The sequence below is a fragment of the Centropristis striata genome, chromosome 23 (genome assembly GCF_030273125.1).
Source record: "Centropristis striata isolate RG_2023a ecotype Rhode Island chromosome 23, C.striata_1.0, whole genome shotgun sequence".
In the NCBI taxonomy this organism is placed as follows: Eukaryota; Metazoa; Chordata; class Actinopteri; order Perciformes; family Serranidae; genus Centropristis; species Centropristis striata.
Window position 1 is genome coordinate 12,223,163 of NC_081539.1, and position 12,487 is coordinate 12,235,649.

Sequence of the window (12,487 nt, forward strand, 5' to 3'; positions counted from 1 at the left end):
TTAAGCCAGGGAAATGTTTCATTGTGTATTGGTCTTCTGTTTCAGGTTAAGAGAGCACCTGTCAATCATCTAGTGACACTGACATTTAAAAAAACCCCACTGTGGACACTTATCATTAGGCAGAAAAAAGCTTCGAATGGGCACTGTACTGAATAATTTGTTGATTTATGATAAAAAAGAATCAACATATTAACTGACAATGTAAAAAGCCCAATATTTTCATCTCACAGTTTCTGTTTTATAAGTTTTCTTCCCTCTTTGTTGTGTGAGTAATGCTTTGACATGAAACCACAACACTGTGGATGGGTTCACTGGCCCTTGTGGAGGTCTGTAAGTAGAGCATACGAGTTAAGAGTCTCATCTATGTGAACTGTGGGTCTGTGTTGCAGGATTGGCGGCAGGCTCGAGTGTGTTCTATAGTGCAGTATGGGGTATACAGCCGCGGAGGTGTGAGATCAAAGACAGCTGAAGCTCAGAGGGAGTCCCGGAGACTTCTAGCTCCCTGACGGCTCTCCCAACAGCAGCGTCGGGAGACAACTCTCTCCCTTCACTTTCATATCAGCCACAGAGCCCCCCCATCCCTCTGCGCCAGCTCCGAGGCTCTGCACACACACACAGAGGCACGCACAGGAAGTCTCAGAGGATTTGGCAGTGCTGCAAAACCTGTACCCCACCTACAGACACACACACGCTGTTGCTCATCAGAAACACGCAACTGAATATTTCGGATTTTGAAAGACTGAGTTGGGAAGAAACTCACTCACTCTCCCAGTGAAAAAAGACTCACGCAATGAAATTCCGAGACGATATCACACCACACAGCACTGGAACGAGATGCCATAAAGCTCACAGCGCTGCCAAGTGTTCAACAAAAAACTTCCCATAAACTCCAAAGAGCACAGTCACAAAATGGCCCCCTGAAAATCCCCGGCATAAAGAGCGAGGAACAAGACTGTCATTAGACAGGCAGCCCCCTCAGGCCCGCCGACTCGATCGCGAGGAAGCCAAACATCTGGCTGTATTTACTCGTTTCAGCTGTTTGCAACCCCACCTCGAATAAATCTGGGAGCTGTAACACCATTGCTTAGGACAGCTCCTAAACAAACATGCTCGACGCTCGCCGGCTCACTCACTCACTCCCCTCCGCACGCTCGAGCATCCCAACCGGAGCCGGGGCCGGCGAATAAATTCATGGAGGAGAAGGAGGAGGCCTTAATTGGAGCGTTTGACGTGCGCCTGGGGTTAATTGGGAAGCATGGAGAGCAGCTGGCTCCACGGTGGAAGTTGAGACAGGGATAATAAGTTCACCCTTTGCAGGAGAGACAGTTAGTGATGAATCAGATCAGAGGAACAGTGTACAGTGTAATCATCCTCACATCTCCCCTCCTCCACCCTGCTCTCCTGACAAGCAGAGACAACCTGGCTCCCAGCTACACAATCTGGCACCTATCACACAGGACTGGCAGATCACCCGGCGATGCTTCACACACACTCATTCAGCTAATCACTCACACACACAATAATTCTTACCTCTAGGACACGGAACCTAGTTTATCAGTTTGCCGGTCGATGTATGTAAATCTCTCCAACAATGTGTGTACTAATGGCTTATTACCCTGCGTTAGCTGGTTTGCATTGATCTCTACGCCAGAGGGAGATGGAGAAACTAGAGCAGTTCGCAGCTCATATGTACCGAGCAGGACTATAATCACATCCCAGCTTGTTTCAATAAAAGCAACATTAGCATAAACCATCTCAAACACACTAAAACCTTCACCCCCGCTCGGTCCGTGCAAGAAAAAGAGGGAAAAAAACTTTCCTGGATTACAGGGTAATCAGGGCCATATGGGATGGGTCAGTGTAACTCTGTGTGTCTCTCTAAAGTGTATACACTAGATTGTCTCCACAGATTATGACTTTCTGAATGAGAAAACTCTTTTTCCAGAGGGGCAAATCTTTTGCTAGAGCAATGGCTCTCAACCCGGGGGTCAGGGCCTCCAAGGGGGTCGCTAGATCATACAAGGGGTCACTAAATGTATGTGAAGAAAAAAGAATGTTTAAGACTGGGGAAAGGTTTTTACATTAATACATTAATGTGCGAGCTTTGTGGCTTTCATGTGTTATATTAAGTGGTTAATTTGTAAATCAGGAGGTCCTGGAGCACACAGAGAGGGCTGTTTCAGTGGGTCAGGGGGAGAGAAAAGATTTTTTACTCAGAGCATTCCCAATAATGAGTCAGAATCAGCCGGGTCAAGAACACCAACCTCATTTTTTTGTGGTGTTGTGACTCAAAAAGGTTTTAGAACCACAGATAAACTAAATAAATGCTTAGCAAGGTTTTCAAGATAGAATCTTGAACTTCAATACAAAAACATTACTTTACTACCACAGTAAAGACAACAAAAATGAGTCCTCAGAAAACAAAATTAGTATTTTCCCCCTTTTTTATATACAACCTGCACACAGTGCTGCTATAAAAAAGTCACTGAAAACACACCAACACTCTCTGATTTTCTTACCCATTTTTTCAGCTTCGTGGCCTTGGATTGAAAATTTGACTGCTGGTGTGTTTTTCTTTTTTAAAACGCAAACTTTTTATTCTATCGAATCTATAATTAACAGGAATCTTATTGTTTTAAACACGTGTTATTGAAAAAGTAGTTAAAATCTTGCAACCTCAATTCTTAGTCCACCAGCATTCATACCATTTTGTTGCATAATTGATTAGTAGAACTTAAAAACTGAGTTTCTCCACTAAAAATCATATCATGAATTTTATCAGAGATGCTCGCGTAAGTTCCTCGTAAATAAGTAATTCAGAATGAAAAATCCATTTAAAAAATGAGAAATTGACTAAAGAAATCTTCGTCGACTGAGTCCAAAACAACCAAATAAGTCGACTAATTAGCTATGAAGTTGCAGCCCTAATAGATAGAGAAAAGAAAGTGATTATCTCAGGAAACTAGAAGCTGCAAAGGGGTTTAAACAGAACACCAAACTCAGTTCCTTGTGCTGGGAGGGTGGCTGAGGGAGCATTTGGGGGCTGAAGTAAGCCCAGGTAGAGTCATAGGCAGTAATGGGAGGAGACAGCGACTTAGAGCGCCACACAAAAGCCAGGCTTTATAAATAATTCCAAAAGCTAACAGGATCCCTTGTATGTGTGAATCTGTGAAATACATTCACACATGAATGCACACACACACACACACACACACACACACATGCCGCCACCAGGGGGAATAGGTTATTCACACTCCTCCACTGGGGCTGTTGTGAGTCTGACCTGCCTCGATTGGTAAATTTGGGGCGAATATCTTTCTTGCATAGATGATGCAAAGAAAGAAAACAAGTCCTGGAAAAAAGGGTCCATTTCAGCAACACACACACATTGACACACTCGCTCACTCATAATGCAGGGCAGCAAAGCACACCGGAGACCTGTCTTGTAAATCTCTTTGTGAAAGCAGCTTTGGGGGGTAGACAGGGGCTTACATACTGAGCCCTGAGGTAGAGCTACAGACTCCACTCCCTCTAACCCCCCCATGGTCTTTCTCCCTCTCCCACACACATACTCTTCTCTCCTCCACACTTTTCCATCTACCCCACATTTCCTCCTCCTTTCCTGCCCTCCTCTCACCTTATCCATCGCTCCCTCCCTCCCTCCATTCTTCCTTCTCCCCTCTCTCCTCCCCTCTGTCCCAGCCCGGGCTCCAGAGCACTGGTCCTTAGCCCTGCAGGCTCCCGTGGTGTTGCGGTGACTAATGTCCTGCCTTTGCTCAGACAATGAGTTTGAGACTGAGCCGGGAAAGTGTTGAGGAGGGAAAAAGACTCCAGCACCTTTGACAAATGGAACCCTTCGCACTCCCGTGCCCACTGAGGGAGGCTTTACAATGTCGCGCTCCACGCTCCACGTCCTCCGAGGGACGGCTGCAACCCGCAAAGCCGCATCTGGGGGAATATAATGAATTCTTTGGGAAGTCTAACCTGGCTTTCTTCATGAATAAGATATATTTCCAAAGCATGTCGACCCCTCTTAATAAAAACACCAGTCTGGCAGGAATAGCCAAAGCCGTTTTAGGGCCCCATGTACACGTTAATATTTCTGTTTCTCTATAAATTTTCTCGGGCCCACTTCTTTTCCAGGCCTGTCAGTGCAAGGCCAGCCCTACATTTTCCCTGGAAGGTGGAGGAGCCATGATGACAAACTGTCATTAAAAACGGCTGGAGTCCCTCTCTTTCAAGGAACTCAAACTCTTGGATGCTCCCTCCTCTCCCCCACGCACCCTACCCCCCATGCAACCCTGAAAGGGAACTGGGCTTTGTCTGAGGAGCAAAGGAGAGAGGAACCCCCCCTCCCCTCCACTCCTCCTCCTCCAACCCTACCTCCCCTCCCCGAACCCTGTTCCTCACTCCCTGCGGAGTATTGTTAAAACACAGCCCCCTCTCTTTCCGTGGCCCGGGCTCTTAAAACAGCGTGCTTTGCATGAGAAAAAACGATTAGTCTTCAAATGCTGCGCTGTCAAAGGAGGGCTCTTTCAGGTTGGGGCAGAAATTTGCTCAGATAGTAGAGTTCCCCTTTTGTTTTTCTAAGATGAGGCTTTATTAGAGCCAGGGTCTGTTAGCATTCATTGCTGAGAAGAACACACTAGAGGGGTTTATACGAGATGCCCGCCCCTCCCTCCTTCTCCAACTTGCCCCAAGTCCGCAGCAGACGGAAATGAAGGAGCAGAGTGGGGGAAGAGGTACTCATCTAAACATGTTTGGAGAGGAGAGAGAATGTCTGGGCATGTGCTTCTTTCAGGTATTAACCTTGGGATTTACATTTGACATTCAAACAATAGACCCCTCCTTGACCTCCACTCCAGGATGCAGCAATACTCAGGGATAACTCCCACTGAAAGACAACTACGAGCAGCATGGGACTGCAAACACATGGGGTTCACATTGTGGGCATTATCGCATGACAATGCATAACTTAATTACTGGGGTAAGGATGGGAGTTTTGTTTAGAAAATGCACTTTACAATATTTTCTTGCTTAGTTCAAATAATTTGGATTGGAAAAAAAAGAGACAGAGGCTGACTCATGGCTTCACACATCAAGAGGCAGGGGTAAGTGACAGATCATTGTTCACAGCAAGCGGCCAGTTCATCTGTCCCCTAACCACCACCCCGGCCGAGAAAGCACAGACCCCCTCACGGATGCCACAACCGGCTCCCATCAAAGCTGACACAATGCCACATCTGCAATAACATCACCGGCCCCGGGAAACCGTGTCTTTAGGCGCTCAACTTTACACGCAGCCCACAAGCAAATGGGCCCCAAACCAGAGCACTTCACCTCTTGCTGCTATACTTCACACCGCAGACTTAAAGACATTTTTACGGCGTCTACAGCAAACAGAGGAGGGGATGAGCGGCGCCCGCATGAAGGCGTGACCTGTCCTGTTTCTCCTCAAGTGTGTGAGAAAAGAAAACGCAGCCGCTAACTGGCACACTCTGCATTCTCACACACAAACCCACATATTTACAATAAAATTTACTATGGTCTACGACGGGGCTGACGTTAAGCTGTCAAACATGACTTAATCGATCGGAAATTACCTTGATTCAAATTTACTTTACTGGGGTTTTTTATTTTTTATTGCCGTCTTCGGTGCCTCACTCTGGGAGAGCAGTTGACCAGACTAATTGTCAGGTCCAGTTGGAGTTTCCAGCACACGAGAGCCATGGAAAACAAACCAGCAGTCTCTTAGCCCTGCTAAGGCAACTTGAGCTCCCTTTTTTTTTTCCTCCCACTTTTTATTTCTTGAGACAAATGAAAAAAAAAGTAGCTTCCGCAAGAGAGAGAAAAGAGACAAAATAAACATGTATATGTGTGAGAGAAGAAGAGACAGAGGAGGAAAAGTGTGAATGAGCAGCATGTACATGCATGCAGCTGGAGTGCAGCGAGGTGTATGAATGTTGTGTCAGTATGCTGTTTGCAAAAGCCCCGAGTGTATCAAGATTCCTGAATGTGTGTAATATACATATCTAAAATTACAGCGTGATATCTCCAGTCTCACACCCTCTTCATCGCCACTTCCCCCCCCATCGTAACGTACGCCTTATCCAAAGACATCACCCGGCTTGAAAGGTGCCTTTAGCAGGCTCCTTGAAGCGGGGAGCGGGGGTCCCGCTCTGGGACAATGATGGTTGAGGTGGAGGGGAGCCGGGGGAGCAGGAACACATAGCATATTAAATCTGCTGGCGGAGCTGGGTCGTCCGCGCGGAGAGCCAGAGAGCCAGATCTGAGGCATGCCCTGAAGGGATGGCTGGGCCTGGGGATTAGGAGGCCAAGGAGAAGCCCTCGCGCGCCCGAAGACCCCTTCTTGTCTCTGCTCGCACGCAAATGCATCCAGACGTTTTGACGCTTCTCAGGTTTGCCATCTCAGCCCAACTTTTCATAGCACTCCTCCGTGCTCCGCAATCCCCACCACACACACACACATTTCCACCCGCTCTCATGCACAGCTTTTTTTCTTTTTTCTTTTTTTTTTTTTTTTTTTTACCTCTGTCTGACTTGTCCTATTTTCTTTCCCCACTGTGTCTGTTTCATTTGATGTCAACATATCAAAGTACCAAATCATCAAAGTGGGAGATTTCTTTTGGGGGCCATCTACTCAACTACGCCAGTTACATGCAAGGGAAGCAACAGCTAATCAAATTATACAGGGAATTACTGCAAACTTTCACTGGTCAGGTGGTTTCTGTGGATTTTAAAAAACTTCCATTAACCTCCCAAGAAACTGGATAAAAACACCTGCAGAAAAAACCTGCAAAACAGGCGAGCTAACACTGAATAAAAACGACAGTCCTCATTATCTCACGTAAAATCAACTTCCTCACATTACCCTCGTTTTAACCAAACATTTGCCACCTCTTTGAGGGCTTCAGGTCGCAGCATTAGCACAACAACACAGCTCATTAGGACCTCTTGCATACAAGCCTGATAACAGGTATTATTCCTGCAGGGCGTGAAAGGCCCGAGGACAGAAGCTGCCTTTAGCTGTGAATGCAAAGGCCCTTAAAAAGAGGAGAAGAGGCCATACCTCAAAAGCTAATAGCATGTCATCTCCCTGCATTAACATGACAGCCCTTATTCTGCCAGGTCGGCCAGGTCACGGGTGTACCGGGCCAGTGACGCTATGCATAATTATACTTGTTTAAAGTTGAGATAAAACAATACGCTGCTGCTATCTGACGGAGTCCGCCTGCTCCTGAACGCAGAGAGCGGCTGTGATACATCTCTGCTGGCTACAGTAAGCGACTGGCTCTCAGTTGTGCATCTCATTCCAGCAGATTAGCATCTTAAACACTGCTGCATTCATCACTGCTGCTGCATCATAATGAGACAAAGTCCTTTTTTTTTTTTTGGTAAAGGTGCACCTGTTTGACATCACTATTCCCCTTATAGTTCCATTTAGGTAAAATTTAATAGCACAAAGTACAATTTAATATAATATTCAGACATATTTCTATTGGATTGTGATTTCTGTCATTATATGAAGCTGTTTTAAATGTTGTATTTTATATTATATACTTATACCAATACATATACCAAATTACTGGCATCTACATTTTGTGTAAAAACAGAAATTAAACATAAAGTTAAAGTTGTTCTCTAAAATATTAAATCGAAAGATATCACAGATTTCTCTGTCACCAGTCAGTTAAATTGTATTTAATCACATTTCATTTAAGGCTTGTGTAAAATATATAAAATCTCATATTGTATATCAATAAAATCAGATCTTCATTTTTTATAAATTACATAATTAAAGAGGCAATTATATGGTATTTTTAATTATCAGTTTTATTCCGAAATGATTAACAAGCCACAGAAAGCTAAACATATAGGGGGAAAATGACAGCCATATTTGTTTAATCTCTACAAAAGAAAATTATAATTACACATGATTCTTCTGATGTCATTTAAAAATATAAAATATTAAAATGTGAATGAGGCCTGATACGTCTCTTCATTCTTTTCTATGTTAAATGAGCTGAATCATTCACATGGCAGTTATTAATTTCCTCCTCACAGGCCTTGTAAAATGTTATTTTGTTATTATAAATAAAATTGAGGAAATAATAAATGACAGTTTATGTGACAGTCCCTTTTTTATTTTATGAGACAAATGTAACCAAGACCTGCAAAAAAAACACTGCTCCAAGCCAAATCCACAGGCAAGATGAATGATGGAACCGCCTCATAAAAATAGCTAAAAGGAGATTTTTATCTGCGTGAACTTGTGCTGTTAAACATCTTATTTGGTCGTGTTCGCTCACTGCTCCGTCTCAAGGCGGCCAGACCCCCGTTAATAATTTGCCAAGTGTCAAAAAAAGGAGGATTTGAGCTGCACCGCATGGCTGAGCACCTCGGACCCTCGTCGTTTGTATGAAACCCGAGAGCAGACAAGCAGACAAAATGTGGAACAGCTGGCCAGGACAGGAGGGAAAGTTTCAAACAAATATCCGCACATGTGGAGGCTTGGGGGCTCTCAAACGTTTTCATTTCCCAGACCCCAAAAATGAACACAGACTTCTGTTAGAGAGAGGTTTTTTTTTCACCCTGTACAGTTGGTTTTCTTTAGTGTTTTTCTTTAACTAAAGATCTGCCTATAAAAAGAAACAAACCTATGATTGCATTAGTGGTTATTATCCATTTTTAATTTACTATAAATCCAGTGAATTCTAATGAAGTAAATTATAGTGACTTTACCCCATTTCTAATTTTGCTTGGGGCCCCATAAAACTCCCCACATGGACCCCCGCAGGGCCACAGAGCCCACTGTAATGGGCTTAAATTTCCCTGAGCACATGCCTTCAAACACCCCATGATGTACCCTCACTGCTTTTCTTTTTTTTTTGCTTTAAGGTGAAGCACGTAATAATTTCAAAGCTTACTAATGCAAATCAAATTACCAGATGGAAATTAAAAGATTTCCTGCCTCCAAATATTTTGACTCTGTCAGGTTTCCAGCTACTGACACTTGTTAAATAAAATTGAACACACTGCAATTTTTTAGTTGTTTAAAAATATCAGTAAATGTGGAACTAAATAAACTGTTAACATGGACATTTTGCAGTAAAAAAAAAAATTATTGTGATTATTGTGATTTTAAAAAAAGGCCTACAATACTATTTAAATAACCACTTTTGAGGTAAACTGTTCCTATAAATTAAAAATGTCTAAATGTTAAAGGTCAAGGGTCAGCCACAGACTTGGTTGGATTTTTTTTAAAGTGTCTGAGCATGTAAGTATTTCAGTAAGTCTGCAGACTCTAACAGGATAAACCGAATGAATAACAGACATGAAATATGATCACACATGTACATAAATATGCATGCCCCCCCCCCTCCCCTCCTCCTCCTCCTTTCCCCCCACGCGCGTTTCTTTAGGCAAAAGTCCAATAAAGTTTCATGTCTGCAGAAGTTCATAAAGTTTCAGTTCAAAACTCCCAACAGAATTACACGTGTTTCTTCTGTCCAACATACCAAAAAGCTCCAGAAACAAGTTCTCCATTACAACCAAACTTTATTCAACTTCTAAGTAGTTTTAAAAAATGCACATCTGTCTGTCGGATACTTGTTAAGGGTGCCATCCGGGGTTTCTAGCCCAACAACCAACACTTATTTCACAGAGCATAAATCACACACCCAGGCCAAGTGTAATACAAGACTGTGCTGCTTTTTCGAGCAGTTTTTTTTTGAGAATCCCACATCGAGGCTTTCATCGTGGTTTAAAAAAAGCTGCTGTTTCGCACCAGTGTTTCCTCTGTTAATCCACTCCATGTCTACATCTTATTGTATGAAATCCCACCGTTTTGAAATGTGAAACCTCACCGTCTCACTGCCTCTCCAAACTTTAAAAGTAGACAAATGAGCGCAACAATGTTCCGCCTGTGTGTGAAATTTAAATAGATTACTTACTTCTTTCTGGGTGATTTCCCTTCTAAATGTTTTTTTTTTAATCTTCACTGGAGAAAATAAAGGTTTGTCGTCTTTCTTCGGCTTCTTCTCTTCCTAAGTTGCAGATGTGCCTCTGCTCTGGAGTTGCCTGGGACTTTTTCTTTTTTCTCTTTTCTTTTTTTTACGCTGCAACTCCAACTCCAAAGCGGCGCTGCCAGAGTTTTTCCTCTTGCCTGTCTTTCTCCTCCTTCTCACAGTTTGCTGTGTGCAACCACCGCCGGACTAACACCATCAGCCTGCCGATAATATCTGCCGATAGCAGACCGCAGATGTGCCTAAAAACAACAGAAGCGTCAGAGAAGCGCATGGAGAGTTGTTATTACATTTAGTGCGCTTTTTCGAGGAGAAGAGAGAGGGCGAAGTGTGGGACTCCAGCTGCTCCTTCCCTCGCTTGACTCCTCCCTTCGGATTGCTCCCTCCTTTACTCACTGCCTCCCTCTTTTTTATTTTCTGTACCCCTTTCTTTCTTTTTCCTTCCTTTTTTTCCTTCTTTATTTAAGACAACCATTTTTAAACTTTTAATCCTAGTTAGTAGTCCTAATTTAACAATTTAGAGAGCACATTTAACTCAGTTTACACACAATTTTAGGCCTTTATAGTAAAGGTCTACAATTGATCCAAGTTAGAAATGTTTAGGTTTTCTTTCACAAATCAGAAAGTTAGATTCTGATCATCTTTTGCATTATTGTATATCATATAACTTAGTTATGACTAATTGAATGAACCTCTACCAGGACTCTTTATGTTTTATCATTTCTGATTTGTCTTATTAAAGCTGCACTGGTGCATTGTAAGATGATTTAAACTTATTTTTTCACAAAAGTTTAAAGAAATATGATCTGTGTACATTTACATTAACCTTTATAATTAAACTTACAGGGTGTATGTTTCACTATATTCAGCATAATGTCAACCTGCATTACTCTTAAAACACATCAAATTAGACAGAAAGTTCATATGATGATTATCCTGGCCAAAATAATTGAGATTTTATCCGAGTAATTATCCAAATTTGCTTAAAACTATTAAATAGTGCTACATAATGGATCCACTTTGACTCTATCTTACATTTTGGTAGGAAACTATTATTTTTACTGCATCACAGATAGTTACACTTCTTTTTTTGTGTGAAAAATATTCTTCAATAAGGAAATTATGACTCATAAGGTCCCTTTTTTTAAATGTCATAAAATGAATATTCATGATTATCGCAAAAATGGAAATTTACCAAAATCAACTTGATATGAGTGTGACACAATGCCACATCTGCAATAACAGCCGCGATAAAATCAAATATCATCCCATCTCTTAATCAAATGGAATATATATTTTTTAATTGCACTGTAGTATAAGTCATGCATGACATGACAACTGTTTGGATAAACAGGCAAATATTTGTTTTGTAATTCTAATAGGATTTTTTTGATGAGTAATTAAATTAAACTGCAAGGTGTAAGTGACATTTTTCTGCTTTAATACAGGTTTTTTTTTGCTGAGGACTTTATCTCAGTTATCCACCTTTTAAAAAAAATTTACATTATGGAACGCACATATTGGAAAGTGTCGATTTATGAGGGCTAAAATAGTCTCCTGGGCTCAGCCTTCAGAGTGATACCTAATGCTGCGGTAAGGCAGAGGGAAGCCTTCCTGTAGGGTTAGGTTATAATCAATATACATAATCAATATACAGGGAAATTATGTGGTCAGAGAAGTCTTTAGGGTGCTGTTTCAATCAATGGAGAGGTGGGAGTTTGGAGAGGAAAATCACCGGTTAATCGTTTAACCAGGATTTGAATGTGTGTGTGTGGCCGAGAGGTCAAGTCCATCAAGATGCAGTTGGTGTATTTATCCTCACTGTAACACACAGCTAATTAGCTGCGACAGCAAATAAAGAAGTCCGTAATTTTAAAGGAATTTTCTTTTTTTCTTCAAGAAAAAAGGATGCTTTAAAATCACTTTTCTAAAGCTTATTATGCAAATAAAGTCTGCATTGACTAATTACCACCTTAATCAATCAGAGCCTAAGGTCTTCTGTCACAACTGTCAACATCTTTGTCATCAATAAAATGTTTGATTCGGATTTTGTCAGAATATGAAGATGGATTTTGAATGCAGACAATGATGAGCCTTTGAGCAGCTATTTTAAATATTCAATTGCAAAACATTCAACTCAAATATTGTCTTTATTCGTCATTAAATCTTCACTTTCAGACGCATTTTGTCCTTATGATGCATAAAATGTCAAAATAAAAGCTCACCTGTTTATATTTGATGGTTTTAAATTGCATTGCAGACATAACATATAAGGTTATACGTTAAAAGATAGGATAAAATACAGAAATACAAGGATAGATTATGAGCTGTGATAAAGATCAGTGTCAATACGATGAAAATGCATGTGTCCGTGACGACAGGAAGTCGGGCCGAGAGAGGAGACAGTCAAAGGTGCTCTGTAAGACACGACTAATTCTCCT

General features: G+C 41.9%; 1 protein-coding gene across 1 annotated transcript in view; it reads right to left on the reverse strand.

The window, feature by feature from the left end:
* Window positions 1-10,430, reverse strand: part of gli3 (GLI family zinc finger 3) — a 118,387-nt gene extending 107,957 nt beyond the window's left edge. The window contains exon 1 of the mRNA XM_059326798.1: window positions 9,975-10,430. The gene's annotated coding sequence lies outside the window, so the exon portion shown is untranslated. The remainder of the gene's footprint in view (window positions 1-9,974) is intronic.
* Between the last annotated feature and the right edge of the window lie 2,057 nt (window positions 10,431-12,487).